Source organism: Balaenoptera ricei, chromosome 18 (assembly GCF_028023285.1).
Source record: "Balaenoptera ricei isolate mBalRic1 chromosome 18, mBalRic1.hap2, whole genome shotgun sequence".
Lineage (NCBI taxonomy): Eukaryota > Metazoa > Chordata > Mammalia > Artiodactyla > Balaenopteridae > Balaenoptera > Balaenoptera ricei.
This window is the reverse complement of record NC_082656.1, coordinates 6,771,336-6,794,557: the sequence shown is the minus strand read 5'-3', so window position 1 is coordinate 6,794,557 and position 23,222 is coordinate 6,771,336. Positions and strand designations below refer to the sequence as shown.

At 52.8% G+C, this 23,222-nt stretch overlaps 1 protein-coding gene and 1 long non-coding RNA gene across 5 annotated transcripts in view; one reads left to right on the top strand and one right to left on the bottom strand.

Moving 5' to 3' along the window:
• Nucleotides 1-7,067, bottom strand: part of LOC132352391 (uncharacterized) — an 85,636-nt gene extending 78,569 nt beyond the window's left edge. The window contains exons 1-2 of the long non-coding RNA XR_009498703.1: nt 6,905-7,067; nt 6,572-6,795 (exon numbers count right to left, since the gene is read on the bottom strand). This is a non-coding gene — a long non-coding RNA (uncharacterized LOC132352391). The remainder of the gene's footprint in view (nt 1-6,571; nt 6,796-6,904) is intronic.
• A 230-nt stretch (nt 7,068-7,297) lies between these two features.
• The window catches only part of SLC7A1 (solute carrier family 7 member 1), a 67,479-nt gene continuing 51,554 nt past the window's right edge, over nt 7,298-23,222 (top strand). For all 4 annotated transcript variants that reach the window (XR_009498827.1, XM_059903320.1, XM_059903322.1 and 1 more), the window contains exon 1: nt 7,298-7,561. The gene's annotated coding sequence lies outside the window, so the exon portion shown is untranslated. The remainder of the gene's footprint in view (nt 7,562-23,222) is intronic.

Here is a 23,222-nt window from a genome sequence, read left to right as displayed (position 1 = left end):
AAGTAAGGGGGAGAATGTCCCAGGTGGGCAGACCCAGAGGTGCCTGTGAGGGGGCTGGCTGTAGCCCGGACTGTGAGAGGGCCAGGGGCTGCAGGTGGAAGGCTTGGTGGTGGACACGGGCATGTGGGGGACTGTAGCAGCTCTGTTTCTGCACTGCCTTTAATGTGCTCTCGGAGCTTTGTTTGTAGAGACTGATAAGATCATTCAGGATCTAGGCGATAAACTACACGGAATTCCTTGCTCATATTCAGAGACTTGGCCCAGCGTTCTGGCCAAAAACCATGCCTCTATCACAATTGGTCTTTCTGAGGAGGCTCACCAGGGGTGGCCCGTTATCCCAAAGGTTTTAACAGCATTGCAACAATTGTGTTGTTGCTTATGGCGGCTGTGTGATTCTACTTGGCAACAGGGCTCATTTTAGGGAGTAACACAACCTAATTTATCCCTCATCTTTCCCTTGGTCCTGAATTCATCGGTACTCCAGTTAGCTGCTGGTTTCCCTCCCCTCATCCCGTACTGGAGGACTCCTCTGGACACAGATCAGATGCCAGTGGCAGCACTTCTGGATGGCTTTCATTTTAGTAACAGGTGGCCATCCCCACTGCAAGCACTCTGGGACCCCAGGTCCGAAACCATCCTCTAGAGAAACATGGTATGCGTGCATCAATCCAGAGCCTAAGGATACATCATCAGAAGTGGTGTATTTCTATTTACAGAGGCAGTGAAGGAGATGGTTCTCCTCTTAAAACCTGCTCTGCAAAAGTCCAGAAGTAGGTAAGTAGCTTGCGGTCATCATTAACGTCAAGCCGTCTAAAATGCCATTCTGCACTATGATTGCGAAAGAGGGGGGAGAAGGTAACAGTGAGTGAGAAGTCTATACAGGGGCATTGCTGGAAGCCTCTGAGGTAGAATAACTACCAAGGGACTACTTTCAGCCACCATGATGCTCTTTGAATGAACTTTGCCTTCGCTACATGAACAGCTAAGATCTGTTTTCATCTTTACTTCTTCAAAGAAACCTCCACCTAAGGCTCAGCACGATGCAGGAACTATATTAAGCATATTTAACAACCAAGATGCCCCAGGCACCGATCAATGAGAAGAGGTGATGAACTATAAGAAATGGTTCGGTTGAACTGGTGTTGACCAGCTGACTCCAGCCCTACCTGTTGGGATGGTGCGTTCTCTCTTCACGCAAGAGACAGTATTCAACATCCAGTGCAAGACAATCAGATGCTCGTCTAGGCCAGTGGCTCTCAAAGGGGGGCAACTTTTGCCTTCCAGAAGCCATTTGCAACGTCGAGAGACATTTCTGCTTGTGGAAGGGTGCGACTGGCATCTAGTAGGCAGAGGCCAGGGACCCTACTAATCACCCTACAATGCATGGGGCAACCAAACCCCTACAACAAAGAATTATCTGGCGTAAAACGTCAACAGTGGAGCGGGTGAGAAAGCCTGCCCCAGGTAACACCTTCAGTCTGAGTGACAGCTACCCATGCTCTGGATTGTAACAAAGCTTTTGCAGATGGGCTTGTTGGCAAGTTCCTATCAGCTTGTCAAGTTGGGGGTGTGCTGTTAGTTCACAGTGAAAAGCCATATGTAAATACTACTGCTCCTGTGCCTTTTTCTCCACTAAGCCTCTTAGGAGTCAAAGAATAAAAGAGGCACTGAGAAAGTCATTCCTCTGCTATTTCCTTGTATCAGTGGAGCATGCGTTAGGTGAAAATTATTGATGATTAGAGTAATAACGATCAGTAACCTTTATGGAGTCATACTATTATGTGCCAGGCACTACACAGGGGACTCTCAGGCTTTATCTCGACTCTTACAGCAGCTCATTAGATTTCCCTTTTTTTAGATGAGGAAACTGAGGCCCAGAGAGCTTGATTACCTGCTGAGAGTCCCGGAGATGGCTCTGTCTCTACCATCTGTGTTCTCGGTCACTGCACTGTGCTCGTTGCCTTGACAGCCCACTCTCCTAGCAGGAAAGTTCAGTGCAAGATGCAAACAGGGACTTCCCTGGTGGCGCAGTGGTTAAGAATCTGCCTGCCAATGCAGGGGACACGGGTTCGAGCCCTGGTCTGGGAAGATCCCACGTGCCGCAGAGCAGTGGGGCCCGTGAGCCACAATTACTGAGCCTGCGCGTCTGGAGCCTGTGCTCTGCAACAAGAGAGGCCGCGATAGTGAGAGGCCCGCGCACTGCGATGAAGAGTGGTCCCCGCTTGCCACAACTAGAGAAAGCCCTCGCACAGAAACGAAGACCCAACAGAGCCATAAATAAATAAATAAATACTTAAAAAAAAAAAAGTAAAAAAAGTCTATTAATTTAAAAAAAAAAAAAAAAAAAAGAATCCGCCTGCCAATGCAGGGGACATGGCTTTGAGCCCTGGTCCAGGAAGCTCCCACATGCCGCGGAGCAAGTAAGCCCGTGCGCCACAACTACTGAAGCCCACGCGCCTAGAGCCCACGCTCCGTAACAAGAGAAGCCACCGCAATGAGAAGCCCACGCACCACAATGAAGAGTAGCCCCCGCTCGCCACAACTAGAGAAAGCCCGCACGCAGCAACAAAGACCCAACGCAGCCAAAAATAAATAAATTAAAAAAAAAAAAAAGATGCAAACACAGCGACCTAATCCCAAGACTGTGAGTGAGGTTCCGGCAGCTCAAGGCAGGAGAGGGTGTCTAGGGATATTGACAGAATGTTTAGAGGTCTGAGATATCTTTGCATGAAGGTTACACTTTTGCTTAACCAAGTAGAAACTTCTGGGGTGTTAGGGTGAGCTGAGATCTCACACCTTTTTTATCCTAATACAGTGAGAAAGCCTTATCTGTAATGAGCATTTCCAGAGGCAACCACTACCGTGTCTAGGTTTGGCTGAAGCTGGCATATCACCCAAGTGGCACACATTTCTAGAAATCCAAAGAAGGGGATGGCTTTTGCCAAATTGAGTCCCTGCAGAAATTAGGCAAGCCCCACGGATGATGATCTGTCCGGTGAGCTGTCTCTGGGTGCCACACAGAACCCCGAGATCCACAGGTGGGCCTTCCTGGTTGAGGGAAATGGAAGAGAATCAGAAACCTGGGCACCAGGGCTGGTGACACTTTCTTCGATTTCATTTCTTCCAACAAGACGGGGGAGCGAGGGACAGTAGGACAGAGGGAAGAGGACGAGCTCGGAGGGACCTTGCACCGTCGATCCCCTCCTTTCACACGGGATGCACGTCTAGCTGGCGCGAGCAGTCCTGCTTTCCCCACTCGCCCCTCTGCTCACGGTGGGAACAGCAGCCTTCCGAAGCGGGGCCTTGGCGCTCCTGTCCGTGCAGAGCCAGTGCCGCTGGGGTTGGCAGCGCAGCTACGGAACTGCAGGGTTAGAGACAGGAGGCCGAGGAGACTCTCGAAGGCTTCCCCACCTTCTGCACTGGGCACACGGGCCAAGAGGGAGGACAGACATTGTCGAAAACACCTCGAGAGCAGCAGATTGCTGAGTCATCAAACGGAGGCACCAGTCTTCTGTGGGGAAGAGCTCTCCCTTTGGTCCTGTGGCCTCAAGGACTACACGGCGTCTTCCCTGCTGCCGAGGACACACACACTGGTTTTGTGGTGGAAAGGAAGTACTTTCTACCGTGACACAGCCATGCATACAGCTGGTTTCAAAGGTCTCCTGAAAATCTGGCAGAGATCTGATTTCATTCTCTATCAACAAACCAACAGTCAAATCCTCTAAGCCCAAGGGCTGCACTTTTCATTCCTACTGGGCACCAGGATGTCAGTTGCTGTCTCTTCTGGAGGGGCAATGCTTTGTCATGGTATTGATAATTCTTCCCATCGGAACCAGGGTAGAAAGCTCCTAAGATAGAAAAGCTGTACGAATCAGGACTCTGGGATATAAGCAACAGAAACCCAAGACAAATGGCTGTGGCGAAAAAGGGCATCCCTGTGGCTCACAGGTCCAGATAGGTGGCCTCAAGAGCGCCGAACGGGGACCTGATTAAGACTTGCCTCGCCCCTCCGCTTTGATTTCTCTGCGTGTCCTCTTCATTCTCTCCAGCTGGCCAACTCCACACGGCTGCAGCAGCGGCTGCTGGTAGCACCTGGCTGATATCTGTCCAGCCCCATGACAGGGAGGAAAGAGATTCTCTTCCCTCCAGCTCCCAAAGGATCTGGGAAGGCTTCTGAGGTGACCTCGGTTTATTTATCATCTACCCATACACCGTGGGCCCTCGCTGGAACCAGGGGTGGCCGAACGCTTAGATCAGACCCATCTCCAACCAAATTTCTAAGCTGAGGGAGGTGGGGTTTTGTGAGATGGCAGTTCCTGTTGAGGACACACCAGTAGGGGAGGTTGGGAGGGACAAGAACAAGGGACAGTGCTGGTTCCAGGAGAACATGAAGGAGCTGGCCAGGCAACAGCAGAGGTCCTCCGAAGAATGTGGTGACAACTGTGCTCCTTACCCTCCGCCTGGGAACCAGGACAGTGAGGTCTTACCACTCAGTCCCCACAGCCTTTTCCTGCGAAAGTGTCTGGTTGTGAGAACACCCCTTTACTATGGAAGAAGAAATGTTCCCATCCTTGCATTTTGTGTGACCCCGCGAATCCATCTAGCGTCGGAGTTAATAGCAAGGTTCTCTGGGCATTCGCTATGTGCCAGGTATGGGCTCAATGTTTTACGAGAGTTACTGTCACTTTTTTTGTCACAGCTGCCATAACCCATTTCTTAGAAACGAGGCAAGTAGCGCCGGAGAACGCTGAAGTCATCTGCCTAAGTGTACGTGGCTTAGACGTTGCACAGCCAGGATCTGAAGCCATGCTCTCTGACCCTAGAGTCCACATGCTTCACCTACCCAAATACTGCCTTGAAACACTTTAGAAAATGGAGTGGTTTCATTTCCTTGATCTGCTTAATAACTATTATTAAATGGGTACTCTCTACAGGGGCTTTACACCTGTATATATTTCTATGTAAATATTATATATAGTCTACATGCAGTTTTAGATTTACCAAAAAATTGAAAGTACAGAGAGTTCCCACATACTCCCTCCTCCGACCCAGTTTCCCCTATTTTTAACATCTTGAATTGTTGTGGTGCATTTGCTATGACTGATGAGCCAATGTGGACACATTATTATTAGCTAAATTCTGTAGTTACTATAAAGGTTTACTCTCTGTGTTGGACATTCTGTGGTTTTTGACAACCGTATAATGACGTGTACCCCCCTTACAGTATCGTTAAGAGTAGTTTCACTGCCCTAAAAATCCCCGTGCTCTACTTATTCATCCCTCCCGCTTCTTCCCCCGACAAGCCTTTGGCAACCACTGATCTTTTTACTGTCTTCATAATTTAGCTTTTTCCAGAAGTTGGCATCATACAGTATGTTGTTAAAAGAGGACAAACACAATTCCCCTAGGCCAGCAGCTAGCAGGAAGTAGAGTTTAGTCCAAAACCACATCTGTCTGACTCTGATTCACTACGTTTTCTGTACCCCATCCTGCCTAATGGTGCTGGCCCAGGACTTGGTCTGTCCACCTTCACCTTGCATGGTGCTCCTAAGGCTTAAATTCTAGCATTTCCTTTCCTTAATAGTCTTTGGAATCTTGGATCCACTGTTCTTTGAGCCTAATCAAGGTTGCCTGTCACTCATGATCCCTCTGGACCTGCAATGTGATCCTAACCTGCCTGATATTTAGCTTTATTTAAAAATTCAGCCAGTTTTTTCGACTTTTTCCCCTAACGGAGCACAGTGCTGACAATCGTCTTGGTTAAGTTCTACCCATACACCCATCAGGGCCTGGAACACTTGCTCTCAGAATTTACAGATACTAACTCTATGATCCGTCTGCTTGTTGCCCGAGCAGAGCATCTCTACAATCTATTAAATTCTATTTTACTGCCAAGAGTCTTCAAAAAAAAAAAAAATCCCACAATCATATTTCAAGTACTAAGGGATATTCTGCTAAGAATAAAAGGTTTATAAGCTCCAAACAGAGGTGAAATAGCTTGCGGAAAACCATAAAGGAATGAAATGGTAGAATTCAGATTCAAATCCAGATCAAGTGCAAAGGCAAAGCTGCAGGTCCTGGAATCACACCAGGCTTCCCTCTGTGAAATCCTATGATGGCAGTGTCAGCGGGTTAAGGAGGCCGTGTGGGATTCAGGAAGAGCCCCGGCACGGGAGACCTCCTTAATGCAACTTGAGAGCATCCTTTCACCAATGAACAGCTGAAACTGAAATTTACTGTTTTAAAACAACGTGTATGTAGTCACTGATTATGATGCCAAGCACTCCGAAGTGCCTTGCAAATAATAGCCATTGCTATGTGTTCACGAAAACGCTTCTAAAGCTTGCACCCTGCAGTTATATGCTTTATAAATTGCTAGTGTAATTCCAAGAGTATCGCACCCTGTGGCTGACAATGAGGCCCCATCACTGACGAAGGACACTGCGGGGGGAGGGGGGTTGGGTAGGAAGCGTGGAAAGGACTCAAAGGCCGTGGGCACCGTGCTACCGTTTTTCCTGTTTTCCTACAAAGTTAGAGAGGAGGCTGGCGGGGTTAATCTATGACTACTTACCTCTCTCATGTCACAGGTTACTGCATCTCTGTAGATTGTGGCTTCTGCTAGGTTTTGGGCGCCAAGAGGGAGCCTGCGAGGTGAGCGCGGTGGGACCCGGTGCTAGTTTCTGCCATCTCGGGGTGGGGGGGGGGGAGTAGCTCCGGAAGTAGCCGCGGTGACAGGCCCGCCGGCCAGGTGCTCGTCCTACCGCCAGGGGCACAGGCAGATTCAGGCTTCCGGCCCTTCCGGACAAGGGGCGAGGATACATTATTTGTTGAAACTAAGGGAACAGCAATAAAAGATTCCAATGACAAAGAAATGAAGATTTATGATAATTTAAAAAAAACCAACCTTGAAGTGCGTCCCCAACCTTCTCATTTTGGGGGAGGCAAACTGGCCGCGAGCGCGGGGTCCGCTCGCCGGGGCCCGCGGTCGGGTGGACAGTACGGCGGCCGCGCGAGCCGGGCCCGCGCGGGGGGCTGCGCGGACCCGAGGACGCCGGCGGGCTCCCACTGCCCGAGGGCTGGCCGCACGCGGGCGGGGCAACCACCAGAGCGTCGGCAGGCGCCGCCCACCCGCGGGGGAATCCCAGGTTGGGGCGCGGGACGCGCGAAGACGCCGCGCCCCGCCCCCCGCCCCGCCCCCGCCGCCGCCCGCTCCCGGAGCCGCCGCCGCGCCGCGCTGCCATTGGTGCCAGGCGGTGACGCGGGCGAGCGGGCCGCACGGCGGGGCGCGGGGGGCGGGCGCGGGGAGCGGGGCGCGGCTGATGAAACCGGCTCCCGATCCCTCCCGCTCTCAACGCTCCATTCACTCCGCGAGGGCAGGTGTGAGCGGCAGGTCAGCTGCCGGCGGGGCGCGCGGCCACCTGGCGTCCGTTACCCGAGTCCCCCGCTCCTGCTCCCCGCGCGCCGCGCCTCCGCCCGAGCGTCCGTCAGTCCCGCCGAGCCTCGGTCTATCGTCCGTCAGTCCAGACGCGGTCTTGCCTGCATCCCGCCGCCCGCCGGCCCGGTGAGTCCCCAGCCTCCGCCGGCGCCGGGGCAGCTGCCCGGGTCCGGGTCACCTTGGGGGGCTGACCCCGGCGGCGCGGGGAGGGGCGCGGAGCCCGCGCGGGGAGCGCTGGCATCCTCCGGGTGGGCGAGGGCAGGGCGGACGGGGGTGTACGCGGCCGGTGCCCATGCGGCTGTCTCCGCCACGGAGTCCATTTTGGTTCGCTGAAGGCGCGGCGTGGTGCATGATGCAACACCCCGTGAGGAAGCGTGGGCGACCTGGCGCCTCCGGGGTGCCGGCCCCGCGCTCCCTGCGGGGCACCGGGCGCCGGGACGCGCGGGTGGTCGCGGGGGCGTGGGGACGGGGAGCGGGCACGGGGCCCGGCAGGCGTCCGGCGACCTTCCCTTACATGGCGCGGAGCGGAGCACGCCGCCCCGCCGCGAGGTCCACGACGTGTCATCGGCCGCGGGTGGGGAGCCCGCCGGGCGGCGGAGGGTGGTCCCGCGGCAGGTGGCCGGCCGAGGACGGCGTCGCGCACCCGCAAGCTGGCCGCGGCGCCCACGTCTCTTCCTCTCTGGAACCCTGCACACTCCCTGGCCCGCCTCCACCTCTCTTCCGGGTCCCCGGAGTTATTTCGGGGAAGTCCCCCCCGCGGGGGGCTTCCTTGTGACCCTATCTGGCCCGTAGAGGCCGGTGCTCAACGCTTCCAGATGGTTTTGAGCAGGAGGCAGTTCTTCCGGCTTCACCAAGACAACCTATTCTCAGTGTGTTCCTTTCTACGTAGTAGGAAACTTCCCGGGCCAGGCGGGTCCCGCAGTCATTCTAAGACCTGTGTGTACACAGCAGCAGGGCGCTGTAGTACTACTACCGCATGCTGTTTTAGCTCCTTCCCCTTTTCAGTGGCTGTGAGAACCCTAGAGGAGTGGTGCTTGACTTGTATGATTAGGACAGCCAGACAAGTGCCTTCTGGAAGAAACGTTACACTGCCCAGTACCTGCCCTCAGGCTCTCACGTGTAGAAAGTAACCTGGAGTACGTTTTACTCCAGATTTGTAAACAGAGGAGGGGGTGAGGGTTTCAGTCCCAGGTGTATTTCCCTAAATGAGCTCTTTAAAATGTGACCAGGACTGTGTTTTGGCCTCTGGCTGAATTTCCTAATTGTGTTTCATTTGAATTATAATTTACTTGGGATTTATCTTAACATTTCTTGCCACTTAGGTTTGGTTCCGATAGTAGGAAACCGTGATACATTTATCCCCCTGATATTTTTAGTTGATCTCAGTGGAAATTATTATTTTTATATGCACACACCCTTCTGTGATTAAAACAAAAAGGTCTTGTTTAAGTCAGTCAGAATAGAAACTTAGGGGACAAAATCAACAATGGATTAAAATAGTTTTTAAAGGTTTAGCATATTAAGATCATGTTTAATTATTACAGGTAAAATTTAAAGAGTGCCAAAGGGGTTTTGACTAAAGAAACAGGACGAGAATTAATAGAGATCAGAAATGTACTCAGTTGTTTAAATCTGGATTGAACCACATGGGTGCTCTTATGCATATAATTATTTGCTTTAAAGGAAGAAAAGCTTGAAAGACGAGATTGCTGACCTCGGGGAGCTTGCATTTTAGGACACACATTAATTGTATTGGGTTGAGGCTTCCATTCTTTGATGGGCTTAAACACATGTTTACTGACTCTTCTAGTCTGTTGTTTCTTGTCTACTAAGGTCAGTAAAAATATGTAATTACGTTGGCGGGCCCAGCATTATGTCTTATTAAATTAATCCCTTTCGTTATTAACTATGTATTTGAAGGTATTGGTTTATTAATCCCAGAGAGGAATTTGAAACAGGAATGGGTGTGTCCTTGTTATGGGGAGAAACATTTTCCTCCGGCGCTGGCGGTGTCTGGGCCACAGGCATCTTCTGAGTTGGCCATCCTTCCACCTGGGGCCGGGTCCTCAGTCCAGGTGGGACCTGCGGACAGGCGGGCCTGGTGCTCTCCTCCGGCCTGGGGCCCTCGCCGCTGTCTGCTCCAGTTGTCGGCAGGCTGTTTCTCTCAGAGAAGCGGGGAGCGGTGGGTGGCTGTCAGGGGGTGGAAGGATCACTTCAGATCCTGGGTGGAGAAAAGCTGGGGGCCGGGCAGGCGCGGAAGCGGGGAGGCCAGAGCAGAGACTGGTGGCTTAAGTCTGGAAAAACACCCAAGCCCAGCTTACTGCTGCACGAGAGAGTGTGTCCATATGTCGCTTCTGCCAGAGGGAGAGGTGGTGGCGGCTTGGACGGGGTGGATACGGTAGGAATGCGAGCTGGTTGAGTTCTCCCTCTGCAGGCTGGTGTCCTCGCTCCGTCTGTGGATTTTAAAGGAAGGTTCCACGTGAGGTGCGCAAGGCAGGCTGAGGTTCCAAGCAGAGCGGAGCCACTGTGCCAGTGAGGTGGGGAGGGCTGAGGCGAGCGTGCCGGGAAGGACTCGGTAACAGTCACAGCCGGCTCTTTTCAGACGCTTCCATCCGCACGGGCCGGGGCTGAGCCAGAGCTGCCTCGTTGCGCCCACGTGCCGCCGTGGCGTTGGGCCTCCTTCCCCTCCGCCCAGCAGGCCTGCAGCCTCCCTGTTCTCCCCTGCGCCCTCCAGTGGCCATCTTGGCCGTGGGTTTGTCCCGTGGCCCGCTTGGGGACCGCAGCCGTGGGGCGCGCCTGCTTTTTCATTCCTGGCCTTCAGGATGCCTGCCTGCCAGGGGTTTCTTGGGCCTGAGGCCACTGGCGTTGGACCCCAGGCCAAGGTTGTATCTACCCCAAGGTTTTAGGTCTGTTCCAGTCAAAGAGAAGAGTAGCATCTTCGGTGGCAGATTATGGGCCCTGTGGTAACTTCAGTGGCTTCTCTTTCTCTTTCTCCGTAATCATGTCCCCACCCCCAACTGCAAAGCAGCTTTGACAGCAACTACTCCTGCACTTGTTCAAAGCAAGTCACAGTTTATCATGGGGGGGGGGGTTAGTGCATTTGCCACCTGTGAATCTGCTAGAAGGACGGGCAGCACATTGGTAAAAGGATTTGGTGCACTGCTATCTTCATTTGCTTCCGAAGTCATTCCTTCAGACCTTTGGCCTCAGCAGGGCAGCGGCTGAAGCTGTTTGCCTCACCCGTCGGTCAGGATTCGTTCATCCAGGGGACACAGGCTGCAGGAGAGACACCTCTGCACGTTGGGATAGATTCTGGCACGAGGTTCCCTCGTCATGCCACACCCGAGTCTTTCACTTGGCTTTTCCTCTGGTTATTGTCATTAACAGTGGGGACCGCCAGGTGGTAGATTTGGTGGACAAACCACGTCAGCTGAGGGTAGAGCTGTGTGGAGTTAGAGGCCAGCTTCAGTGTGGCCTGAGGTCATCGCCCTGAAATGCAGACGCTGCTTCTAGGAGCCGGGGCAGGTGGTTCAGTGCCGGGAACGGCGCCACCCAAGGCGTCTTTGGTGCAGGTTTGCTGCCGTCTCTGTGCAGCCTCCAGAAAGTCCTTTGGGCTGTCCGAACCCTGCAGACGTGCTCTTGCCCTGCCTGTAGCTTGGGGAAGCCCGCCCTCTCAGCCTCATAATGATGAAGCCAATAAACATGAAGTGCAGAATATTCTTTGAAAGAATAAAGGTCAGTCCATTTAGATTCTGTCACAAAATAAGTTCTTTCCATTGCCAGCCTTCTCTTCTGATAAAGATAACCAGAAATCAAGCTCCGTTCAGCCTTCAAAAGCTACCAAGAGGCGGACTTATACTGAGGAGGGAGAAAGAATGTCCTTCGTCCGGTAGGACAGCGTGTGTTTCCACGTCGTCTCCCTTTTCCCTGAGTCACCTTTCCCCTCTGGAGGCAGTTGTTTCCGTAACATTCTGTCTCCCTGCCGCAGTGCTTTCTTCAGAAGATCCATGCAGGTAAGGGTCTTGCCTGTGAGAACAGCCAAGTGCTTTGCCATGTGCGTAGGAGCGGGTCCTGATTCTCTGCACGCGCTGGGCGCACAGGGAGCCCCGCATCGCGGAGACAGGCTCGCCGTGCTGACTCCGGGCGGCCGGGGCGGCGTCTGCCCCAGGCGGCCCCCTGCTCTCCCCAGCGGGCCACACGCTGTGGGGCTGAAGGAGGTGCTGTGGGCCTCCCGCCGCCCCGGAGTGGACTCCGCTTACAGGATCAGTGCCTTTTCTAAGATATTTCTCGGAGCCACGTTTGAATCCTTTTCCATATTGCCTGCATCATAATTGGCTTCTAGTGCCTACCTTACAGGATTGAGAGGATTTAAATGAGGCAGTAATCCAAGTTACGCACTTGACACAGCTTCTGGCGCATACCAAGTGCTTCGTCTAAATGTTAGCTGTTTTACTGGAAACAAAGCTCAGTTCTTTGATTTTGGCGTGGAGAAGAAGAAAATCTGTAACAACTTTATTTGCCCTCCCATTTTGCCAAGGTGTCAAAAGGTCGTCCCTTCTCCTTGGAGTTGTGTCTGCCTTGCAGTGGGTGGCGTGGCACCGGGGTGTTGGGGAGGCCTGTCCCCGCAGGTCTCAGATCCACAGCCTTGGGTTTGACCTTTCCTCACGCCTCTGGGAAGCAGAGCTCACGGTCCCATCCTCAGGGCTTGCCTGCGTGTGTCTGTGTGCACGTGCGTGTGAGTGTGTGCGTCTGTGTGTTTTGGGGGTGTCTGCCCTTATCCATCCTGACCCCAGACATTTGGTTCAACTTACCCTGAACGCTTTGGGTTTAAAAACTGGGGCCGAGTCTGTTTCCCACCTTTTTTCATCCCTTCCTCTGGGGGCTGAGGTAGATGCCCCAGTGCACTGGCGTGGGATGGGGGCCCCATCACGGGGGCAGCGGCGAGGGGAAGGGAGCAAACGTCTCACCGGCGTTTCGTCACACTGTTGTCACCGTCGTCTTCCTGCCCGTGAAGATGCTGAGGGTGACCTTTTAAGGTCGGCTTGGAAATGCTCTCTTCCTCTGTATCTTCTTATCTGCCTACCAAGTACCATTAACCAAAGTCTCTGACACCAAATAGGAAGGAAGGGAGAGGCCCTGGGGCCGAGTAAGATCCAGACCACAAGCCCTTGTTAGTGCTCACCGTGGGCTCGGCACTTTCTTTGTTGTCATTTAATCCTCACAGCCGCCCCGTGAGGTTGGTCCTGCTGTTTGGCTGATGGGGAGATGGAGGCCCTGAGAAGTGACACAAGTTGCTGATGGGCACAGGGGTGGGTCGTAAGTGGCAGAGCTAGCATTTGCACCTGGGGCCTGGCTCCAGGGTCCTAACACCGAGTGTGCTTAGGGCTGTGGGCGTCAGCCTGTGCCTGGGGCTGCGGCCGCTCGCTCTGGGGACCGTGGTCTGGCACGCGTGTGCGCGGGGCCACGCCGGGCCCTGAGATTAGCACACGGACCTGGAGATGCCGGGCCGCCACGCGCCTCTTGGTTCCAAGTAAGTCCTGGAGGCGCGGGAGCCGGCTGTGCCACCGCTGGGCGGCAGCATGCTGTTTTTCTCTAGCTGCCCCGGTTCTTCTGAGCGCAGATCTTTCCTCTCTGAGCCCTGGGCTCCGGGCACAGCTGGAGCTCTGGGGTCCTTGACACAGCTGTGCAGAAGTGTGACAGAGGCTGGGCTGCGTTCCTCCTGGGTCAGTAGTCTGGCATTGGCATCGCCAGAGCTGGCTGGACAAGGGGCTTCCTGCCCGGGCCACGGGAGCCCTGCCTCACTGATCTCCATCGGTCGTCTCTGCTCCCCTCCTCCTCTGCTGAGGGAAGGGCCCTTTGCAGGGGGTCGTCTGGTTTGTAGGGAAGAGTGGCTCCCTTCTCGGTTCTCCCTCCTTCTCAAGGCCAGTGGCAGTAGCCGTTCTCCCAGGATCTTCACTTTGCTGACTTCTGTAGTGTCGGGAGGTGGGGAGGGGTCTCCTTCCTTGGAAGGTGCTTCCTTGACGCCCTCAGGAAGCCGGGGCTGGGGGCTGCCCGAGCCAGGGTAGCAGCAGGCACCGTCTACCCTGGAGAGACTGTGCGCTGGCAGGGCCCCCGTGGCCGTGGCCTTGGCCCCATGGGGAGGCCGTGGGTGCTGGCAGGTGGAGTGGGGAAACTCGTGCCCGCCCCTTCCTGCCTCTCTCCTTTCTTCCTTTGCTCTTTCAACTTTCTGTGGATAGCATTTCAAACTTAAAGAGAAGTTGCAGGGGTTACAAGGAGCGCCTCAGTTTTCTCAGATTCACCGGTTGTTGACATTTCGTTCCTTCTTTCTGTTTATCTGTCAATCAGTTAATCTGTCTACACACACAGATGCATTTTTTCCTGAACCATTTGAGAGTAAGTCGAAGACATCATGTCCTTTTATTTACCCCGGCATGCTTCAGTGTGTTTCCTAAGAATAAGGACATTCATTCTCTTACGTGACCACAGTACGACATCAAAATCAGGAAATTTAACATTTATGACGTCAAGTCCACAGTCCATATTCAACTTCCAGTGGTCCAAATAGTGTCCTTTACACATGCATGTAGGTAGTCGGTTTTTTGTTTTTCGTTTTCTTGTTGTTTTTTTTGTTTGTTTGTTTGTTTGCTTTCAGGAGAGGCTCTTTCAATGGAACTGTGGTCTAATTTTCTACTTTATAAGCCTCTTTAAGAAAAAAAATGTTTCTAAAAGTTAGAATGCGTATTGTGAAAAATTTGGAAACTACAGAAAAGTAGAAGAAAGAGAAAATAAACAGCATCCATAATTCCGGCAGAGAGGCTGAGCGCCCGGCCAGGGTAGAGGGCTTGCAGGAAGGTGCTTAGTCGGAAGACTTCAGCTCAGGGTGACGTGGTCCCGCAGACCTGCACCCCGAACACGCAGGGCGGGGGCCCGGAGCCAGGCCCCGGGCTGCGGAGGCAGCAGGCGCCCTGTCTGGAGCGGATGCGGTTCATGCCCCTGCCCACCACCTGGCCGGTCGCCCACCCGAGCAGGCAAACACAACCCCCTCGGGGTGGGGAGGGTGGAGATGATTAGCAAATACCCAGAACTTGTTCAAGCCTTGAAAAGAAACGTTGCAGGCCCTCTCTTGCCTGCTGTGTAGCCCTGGCTTCCCAGACTAAGCAGAGGGTAGGGATGGGCAGGGGCCCTGATGGAGAGGAATGGTCCTGGCCTCTTGGCCTGTAGCTGACGGTTATTTCATAAGGTTGTTGAGCCTCCCGGCCGCTACGAGCGGGCCAGGGGAGCGATAAGAGGAGAAATTCTAATTGGTGAATTGTGTTCTTTGCTAGCCCACAAGTTCCTGGGGGAAGGTTCCAGACTGTTGGGTGAGGTGTGGATCTTGCTTCTTTCCGTGTTTCATTTATCAAAGCCGTCCCCTTTGTCATCACCAGCAGCACCCCCGAGACTCCGCTCTTTCCCCGGCCCTGGAAGGGGCCCTCGCTGGGTGGGGCTGGTTTCTGGAAGGGTTTCGTTCTTAGAAGCCGGCTCCCCATGGTTCGTACCTCAGTTTCCCTGAGCTGTGAAACCTACACTGTGTGTGAACAGGGCCTCTGAAAGCCATGATCAAAAGCCCCAAGTATTTTTCCATGTTTGTTTTCTCTTGTCCCGCACCAGACCCTCTCCTTGAAGGAGGTGGCCTGGAGAGGGACCGCGGTGGGCAGCCGTCCAGGCCCTGCACACCCCGCTGGGGCCACGGAACTCCTAACCTGGACGGGCCAGCACCGGAGGCTGCTCTTCAAAGAAACCCTTTGAAGTGCAAACATTTCCTTTCCTGAAAAGAAGGGAAATTGAAATGAAAACGTATTGTTCTGTGCAGACAATGTTCTCTTGGATCAAAGAGGGAGTGGGGCTTATAAAAAAGGGAGATTCACAAGTTAGGCCTTAACGTGGCACACGGGGAAGCCGTGACCGTGTACATGTCCACTGCCCGGGGTCCGTGATCGGTAAGGTTGTATCTTCCCTTTTTTTCCCCCTTAAGGTCCTAAATCTGGATCTAACATGCTGTGTTTAACTGTGTGTCTCTCTCTCGTTTGTGTTTTTATCCTGTGGTCAGCATTTAGAAATGTCCTTTGGTAAATTATGACACCATCCATGATGGAATATCACGTAGCCAATAAAAGTGATGTTTTCAAGGAACATTTGATCTTAAGGGAAAAACTTTACTGTTACAAGTGAAAAAAATCTGGATGCAATTTTCCATAATCAGTGTTCTCTTAATGAGATACATGTATTTGTACAGAAAGAAAGCACTTAAAATCAGGCTCTGTTTTGTTCACTGCTAGGTGTGTAGCACCTGAACTAGTGCGCAGCAAATATTCGTTGTATGAATTATTTTTAATAATTAGTGAAACAGCAGTATAGTTTAAAGGGGGAGGGGGTGTCTCTGAGCTAAGTAGTAACATTTTGGCAAGTGGAAAGAACAATGAATTATTTTGAATTTCTATTGTAATTCTGTCCTGGCATCTTGATTTGGGGGTTATTTTGGAGGGTTTGGGCTACAAACATGTACCACATTTTGTACTTTGATACACATCACCCTGTGAATGAGTGACTGTGACGTTTCTACTTTTGGAGTAATTGGTCTTGTTGAAATTAGGGTATTGGGATAAGTTTTTCCTGGGTTGGCTACTAGGCTCCTTCACAGATGGGGTAAGGAGACAACTTCTCACGTGCTCTGTGGCTGATGGACCATTTCACTGGCTTGACCTGTCCTGTTGTTGAGAATTTTGCCTGATTTACCCAGGGAAAGTTTCTCATCTTCGAGTATCAGTACTACCAAGATATACTAGTAGGCTGTACATCGCCCTATTTCTGATTCAGAAGGTTCTTTAGTAACACAGCATCTCAGGTTGGCTTTGAGGATGGCCCTGGTCTCAGTGATTGCGTGTCACAGCCGCCCGTGCTTCCCCCTGGTGAGATCATTTCGTTCCTCCTTCAGAAGGACACAGGCACTTAGGTTTCAGAGCCCGATCTGCACAGGGTTCTGGAAGCCCCTTGGGGAGGCTTCCTTCAGGCTGGGGTAGGGCTGCTGGGGCCCACACCCCGGTTCTCCCGAGAGTGGCGGCTGTCAGCTTCTTTGGCTGCCGTCTACAAGAGGAAATAAACTGACACGGTGCTCAGGTGCACACACAGGGAAGTACATATTTATATACAGATTAAAATGAAACTTCCCACCAAACAGTACTCATTCTCGTACCAGCGCTGCACTCTGATAATTTTTACTCTTTTCTATTGCATCGAGAAAAATCCTGGTGGCGACTTGCAGTTTGCAAACACTGCTGGGCGTGGGCGTGCTGGCCTCCATGCCCACCCTCCCCTCCTCCGTGGTGTCCTGAGTTTTACACTCACTCGACCAGGGCCTGGGAGGGACTCTCTGTCCACACCGATTTAGACAAAGACAGTCAGAGGGTAGAGGTTGTTTCTTTTTGTGGTGATTTAAGGGTTTCTGACCGAAGTGGACATTATTCTCTATGATGATTCCCCAGAAGGCAAATAGGGACACAAGGCAAGGCCTGTGTGAATTCCCAGTGTGGTTTGCTGCTGATGCAAACCCGGGTAGCTCTGTCCTAAGCTGACCTCACACGCTGGTGTTTTGAAGGTGGCCTGGTCAGGCTGTGTGTTTTTTTTCAGCAATGGCCCAAACATTTGTTAATTTCAGCACTTTGACCTTTTTGTGTATGTGTTTACTTTATTCAGTGTGATTTGAGGAAGAGTCCACCTGAAAGGTGAGCCTTGTCTTTCAGAGTTGAGGATTTGTAGGAAGAAGAGGGAGAAAAGTCACTCTTACAGAAATATTAATTTTTAGACTCTGAGGTCTGATGGATTAAAATTGAACAGGGCATTGAGATTATAATATTAGCAATAGCAATCGTACCATCAAATAGTTCTTCTTGAAAAGGTTGAATGCATTTTGTTCTCTTTCTTGAGAAGCGTTCTAATTTTTTTTTTTGCTTAGAAAATTAATACTCTTTAATAAGTCTTTGTGTATAATTCCTAAAACAATTGTACATCAAGGGAGTTGATTCTATGGAACAAAAGCACAGTGACAGCAGAACTAGAACAAGATAAATCACCTAGTTTATTGAAACAATGTACAAATATCTGTCCTTGTTTCTTGTAACTTCTTTTATTTACTGTGCTTCTCAGTAAGTTCATTGTAAGAATTCAGAGTGCTTAATTTGTAGTCTTTTAAAAATTCATTTATAAATTACAAACATTACCACTGTTGTTAGTATTTGAGAGGAATCCTCATGAACTTGATTTTATGCTGTTATATATGTTAATATTATATGAAATAGGGGATTATCTGCAATTGTAGTTGTATAACATGTCCCCCATAAGTCTATAACCTCAAATTTTTAGCAGCAAGTTTGGTTTTTACAGGAAAAACTTTGGTTGGAAGACCTTTCTTTCTCCCTAGAGGGCAATCTTAGGAGACATTAGGCAACAATATTCACTGATTCTTTGAGTAATCCACATTGAGCTGGGAAGAATGTCTTGCTAGCCTCAGAATTTGATGCAATCAGAATTTGAAAGATATCAGCTGTAATTTGTGCTAGGATTCAGGCCTAGTTACTGAAAGACTCTCAGGTCTGTGGCCTGATGAGTCACGGCAAGGGCTCTGCCACCTTGAATTCCTCGGGCTTCCCTGCAGCTCCTGGCTGCCTGTAAACTGTCCTGCCTTGAGCATCCGCAAGGCAGCTCTTGCTGAAATCGCCCTGGAGAGCCCCCCGGTTAGTGGGAGATTTGCGGCCTCTTAGGGGGCTGCTGGCCCTGACCCGCGCCCTCACAGGGTGTCTCTTTCCAGCAAGGTGTGTGGCCCTGGCAGCGGGGACAGAGGCAGAGGGGCGCTCCGTCCCAGCTCACGAGGGCCGACTCAGTTCTCCCAGCCCCTCCCCGCGCGCTACCCTGCCCCCAGCCAGCAGGACTTCCGGGCGACTTTATCGTGCGTGTGGCCTGAGGGCCACAGCCCTGCTCATCTAGACCTTGCCTTAGCGCCTGGACCTACAGATGCAGTGTGCACTAATAAATATAAAACTTTAAACCAACGGGCAAGACTAACCATGGCTGGGAAGGTAGCGCACGAAACAGGAGACGCTTCCGTTGCACTGTGCATACTGCCTCCTCGTTACGACTGCTACGCCTCCATCCACGTCTAAAAAGCGCGTAGGTGGGATTGGACAGACGTGGCAGCAGGGGCAGGATGGAGAAGAGGAATACATTTTGCATACGTATGTAAGTTAAATTTGCATGATGTCCTAGTGCCTTTCACATCCTGAAGTCAGACCTCACTTGTCTAAACCATCTCACAGGCTCACAGGTGCGTGCGCACAGATCCCCTCTGGGGATTTCGCCGACCTGCAGATCTGTTTCCGAAGGTCTGGGGCAGAGTTTCTAACCAGCTCCCGGGTTCTCTCGGAGTAGCCGGCATCTGTCAAACTACTGGCAACTGGACCTCGTCAAGGAGACCTCAGCCGCCCTTGGACCGCAAGCCCCTTGAGGCCAGGCTCCTGGACCCACCAGTGCCTGGTGTTGAGTAGATGCTCAAAAGATGTCTTTTCAGGAACCCAAGCACTTGCTGTCCCCGGGCCCTTGGGGTGGGAGGGGCGTGGGGCGCATTCATCTCTGACCAGCCTGGTTATCTGTTTGCCACCAACTGCAGATAGGGAGTGGAAACTCGGGCTGCAGGGGCAGAGCTCCCGGCAGGGGCAGAGGCGATAAGAATAGCGTACGTAGAAGGAGACGCCAGAACTCGGCAGCTCCCGTCTCAGGAGTCCGTGTGTGGGACCACCGGCAGCTCCCAACCTCAGTTTCCCCATTTGGAAAATGGGGGGAGCTACAGTGCCTATGCTGTAGGCTGTGCTCATGATTAGACATGTGAAATGAGTTTAGAACGTTGCCTGGTGTTCAGTAGCCGTGAGCTCTAGTTAGGGTTGGTGTGTAAAGGGTTAAGCGTCAGCCTCTGGAGGTCTCTGCCCAGTGAAGAGCCCACCTCGGCGGTGGTGACTGCTGTGATGGAGTAGGTGTGAATTAGCGTGCAGCGCGCTTCAGAGACTGGGGGTGGTGAAGGGGGCCAAGGAGAGGTTGCTACTTGTTCTCTCTTGGTCAGGAAGTTCTTAATGGAAGAGGGGGTGTCAGGACCTTTAATTAAAGGGGAGCCGTGTGGAGGGATGGAGCCTGGGGGTGCCGGGGTTCCCTGCTTCCAAGACCCTCGACCAGGATGCCGCTTGGCGAGGGAGGGGGTGGGTTTGGGCGGACTTGCAGGTGTTGAGCCCCTTGCAGTTTCCCTTCCGTTTGCCTCTGAGGAAGTTTCGGGAGCGGTCGGGTGTTCAGTTGAGGGTCCATCCTCCTCCCGCAGCCCGGAGGCCCCAGAGGTGCGGCCTCGGCCCCTGACCTTTGAACAGTCAGGGGATGCATGCCTGCCTACTGCACGTTTTTGCATTGGGAAGTGTAAGGTTGACCGCAAAGCAGAGCAGCGTCTCAAAAAGCTTTGCAGTGCTCCTCTTCCCTCCTGTTTCACCGCACGTGCTGTGGGGACGCCCAGAAAGCTTTGCAGTGCTCCTCTTCCCTCCTGTTTCACCGCACGTGCTGTGGAGACGCCCAGAAGTCCTCCAGAACCGCTTGATCTAAATGTTCCTTGTCACAGCGGAAATAATGAGGGGAGAAGTGATGGGAACGCAGTATTACTACACTCAGTCGTACTTGATTTTTGTTTTTGCTGTGTTATCTGGCTCATTCATTCATTCATTTGCTCATGGGAAGGCTCTCTGTTAAGTAGTATATGGAAACATCATTTATGTTTTTCTTTAAAATCTGGGACTTGTGATCACTTCTGTAAAAACCGTGAGCCAAGGCCGGACGTTCTTGGAGGGCTGTGCACGGCGGTGGTGACGGTGGGGTCTGAGGGGTCGGGGCGGGGCCTGACCCTGTCCTTGACTCTGTGGCCTTTGGTAGCATCTGCATTTTGCATCCTGCATGTATTGCTTCATGAAATCCCACCACGGCGTTGTTTCTTGGGGAAAATCAGATATAATTCATGGCGTCTCATGCAGAGTGTCTTATAATCAATCACCTTTCGTACACTTTTCAGTCTCTAGAGACGTGCACGTTATCTGTCTCACCAGGTGGCAGGATGAGCGGTGCGTTACAGGGTGAGACCTTGTGGTCCGGCCGTGAGGAATCCCTCAGCTTTTCCGCGCTCGTCACCTTGGCAGGAGGGAAGGCCGTCAGCCGAAGGGGATTAGTCTTGATAGCTCAGCAGAGCGGCCAGTGGGGACGTTGAGACGTGTGTGTGTGTGTGTGTGTGTGTGTGTGTGTGTGTGTGTGTGTGGAATGTCTGTAAAGGAGCAGGTAGTGCCGTCCAGCCCAGGAGACGTGCTCCCCGCCTGCTTGTGGGTCGTCTCGAGGTGACAGGGGGTGACTTTCGGAAGAGGGATGTGGTGAATGAGCTGGGAGTCAGGCGTGGTGGCATCAAGGGAGCCGGGCTGGATGGACGGGGGCTAGAGCTGGAGTCCTTCGTCCCCTGCTGCCCAGCCCTGAGGTCCCCCTGCGGATTCACCACCCCCTCCCCAGCAAGTGCCCCAGGCAGGCCTCCCCCCCCCCCCGTTAGACTGGCCTGGAAGTCCAGAGACCTCCTTGCTGCCAGCCGAGCCTCGGACCCCGAGTGACCCTGGGCGGGTCCGAGCCCTCAGGGCCACGCTTCCTGCTTCTGGATTCCGAAGAGATGGGACTAGGATACTCGCTTTGGGGTTTCCAGCCCTAAGCAGGAAGTGGGTGATGTTCTGTGACTGTGGAGCCTCTGAAGAGCTCCGTGCAGCAGTTTGGTGTCCAGACTGTAAGAGTGGATGTTGAGTAGGAACAGTAAAGATCCGAGGTAGTAGAAAACAGAAGCTCGGTGTTAGGATGCTGACAGAGGTTTTGACTGAGAAGCGTCACTTGGCCTGTGTGAGCCCAGAAATGTCGAGTGGCGGGACCTGTTGCCACCAGAAGGAGCAGAGTGGCTGTTATAAAAAAAAAAAAGCACCTGGTCGCAGACTTCCACGTGGTCCGTCAGACTCGCACCCCCTCCCAGGAGCCCTCCAGAAGAGCCCAGGCTGTCAGGGCAGTGGGCTTCCTCAGCGCATCTCTGGAAAGAGCGAGCAGCGGCCTCGGACCAAGGATCTCAGGGTCTGACGCAACGCTGCCGGCCGCTTACCCGTAGTCCCGGGCAAGGACTTCCTAGCAGGGGCAGCCGGTGCTGATGTGTGGGGGGCGTCTCCTGTGGAGGTTTTGGAATGTCGGGATAGGCCATGAGAAGTTTCAGTTCCAAACTGTCTCACCAGAGAGGAAGCTTGAGAGAGGTTATCTTTCAAAAGGATTAGGCGGCCATACACGCCAAGATATATACAGGCGCCATCAAAGGAAAAAGAAAGCAAGCTTGCCCGTGTTAACCCACCCAGCTTGAATAGGGATGGAGCACGTCAGCAGCAGAGCCCAGCTGAAGCTCTGGGCCTGTGATTCTAGAAAGAGCTGTCTTTCGCTGGAAACATTTCTTTTGGAAAATCCTTCGCAGGGTCCTTGTTTCTGCTTCTTCCCCGCCTCCTCCAAGAGACATACTTCTCGGCAGTGGAATAAAGACAAAGGTGGTCTCAAAGATGTGAGAGAGAACGGAGGCTCCCTGCCTGCCACCAGGCCCCGCAGGCAGAGAAAAGGGCAGACGTGGCTCTTTAAGGTTTGCTGCTTTCGACAGGCTGAGACAGGGAGCCGATGCGGGCGATACTGAAGGGTCACTGCTTTTCTAGCGTTGGTGGGTCCTCAGGGTGCCCTGTCTTCCAGGAAGAGAGAGCAGACCAGAGCGGATGTCCCAGACTTGGGCTTCTCTCTGCATCTGGGGTGGACCAGCCTGGAGACAGACCCTGAGACACCCGGCGCCTTTCCTGGGCCTCGATTTCAAGGAGCCCCTTAAGGAAGGGCGTTCTGCCCAAGGTCCTTTGGATTTGCCTTAGTGGACAGGATGGGAGGTGACAGAGCTTTCCTATTTAGATGTGCAGATGTGTGTATATGAAAATAACCTGCCCTTGTACTGGGCAGTGCACACTCAGCTGTGCCACCGAGTTCACGTGAGGGTCAACGGCAGACACAGGATGGCAAACGGTCAGATCTGCAAAAAAGACTTCGATTGTACAGCCATGGTTCAGATGTCTTAAATATCTGCTCTCTGGACAGAAATCCGATAAGGGTTGTATTACAGGAGAGGGGAAGTTTCTAGTCTGCAAATTCCAGTGGACGCTTGGCTTTTGTTTGGGGATGGAGGAGAGCTCAGCTCGTACAAGGGCCAGGTGGAGGGTTTGGGACCCCCCCAGTCTGGGGGGAAAGCAGAAAGTGATGCGACCCGAGTTTGAAACTCCTGCAGACCACGGCGTGGCGAGCCGCGGATTTCCCCACCAGCCCTGGCGGTCAGCTTGGCCCTCGTCAGGACTTTCAACGCCCTCAGCATGAAGAGAAAGCACACAGTGCTTTCCGCAGCTGGTCACTGACAGCCAGAAGCAGCAGAGGCGGAAAAGGGAAGTGGACGCAAGAAGGACGGCATTGTCCCCGGGTGGCCGGCACGTGGGGCTGGGGTTTATCACGAATCTTTGGAAATGCTATCGTGGGATATGCCTACGTACAAAGTTTGCTTTGTGAGCTTCTCCAAAGACAGGACTCTCGGCCAGAGTAGACCGAGTTTGACCGAGATATAATTTCTTCTGTTCTTGGCTCTCTGAGTCTGGAC